Raw genomic sequence first — 771 nt, 5'->3', positions numbered from 1 at the left:
GATTCATATCTTAGCTATCATAAATAATGTTGCAATCAACATAGTTGTGCTGGTAGTTTTAGTATGGTCTTGTTTATGATCATTTGGGTAAATCCCCAAAAGTGGGATTACTGTGTCATACGGGAGTTTTATGTAGAGTCTTTTGAGGAACCTCCATACTGCTTTCCAAAGTATTTGAACAAGTTTACACTCCCACCAAGAATGCAGTACGATTCCCTTGTGACCACACACCTTTCAGCATCTGTTGTTGTAAAAATATGGAATGCTACACAAATTTTCATGACATACTTGCACAGGGGGCATGCTAATCTTCTCTGTATTATTCCAATGTTAGTGTATGTGATGCTAAATTGAGCACAGAACATTTTTTTTATATAAAGTATAATTTTTATTGATTTTATTAAACTAGACAATTCAACAAAATTAAGTTCAAAAGAATTGTTGTGAAATTTTAGAATCATATATTTCTTACATAAGCACACATTTAGGAATAAAATCAAGATAGACATGCCAAAAACAAAATAATTCCAGATATTTATATTTCAAGAGATGTGTAGGAGGAGGAATTCAATTATTCTATACAAGGCACCTGTCAAAATGAACATTGCAGCAAGTGTTTAGGTTTGTTAAAAGTTTTAAGGTTTTAAATATGCTTAATTTTGGGATTTTGCTTATATATGCCCAAAATAGGACCGTTTGGCAGGTATAAAACTTTTCTATAAAGTATTCAAGATTTATGGTAACAGACATTAAGTACTAAGTATGGAAACT

At 31.4% G+C, this 771-nt stretch overlaps 1 non-coding gene across 1 annotated transcript; it reads right to left on the bottom strand.

Annotated features, from left to right (window-relative positions):
• Positions 1-251: 251 nt before the first annotated feature.
• On the bottom strand, positions 252-358 carry LOC122126029. The gene has a single exon (XR_006150847.1). It is a non-coding gene; the product is annotated as a U6 spliceosomal RNA (small nuclear RNA).
• Positions 359-771: the final 413 nt, after the last annotated feature.

This window comes from Dipodomys spectabilis, unplaced genomic scaffold, assembly GCF_019054845.1.
Source record: "Dipodomys spectabilis isolate Male_0828 unplaced genomic scaffold, ASM1905484v1 ptg000272l, whole genome shotgun sequence".
Lineage (NCBI taxonomy): Eukaryota > Metazoa > Chordata > Mammalia > Rodentia > Heteromyidae > Dipodomys > Dipodomys spectabilis.
This window is presented reverse-complemented; position numbering and strand designations above follow the sequence as displayed.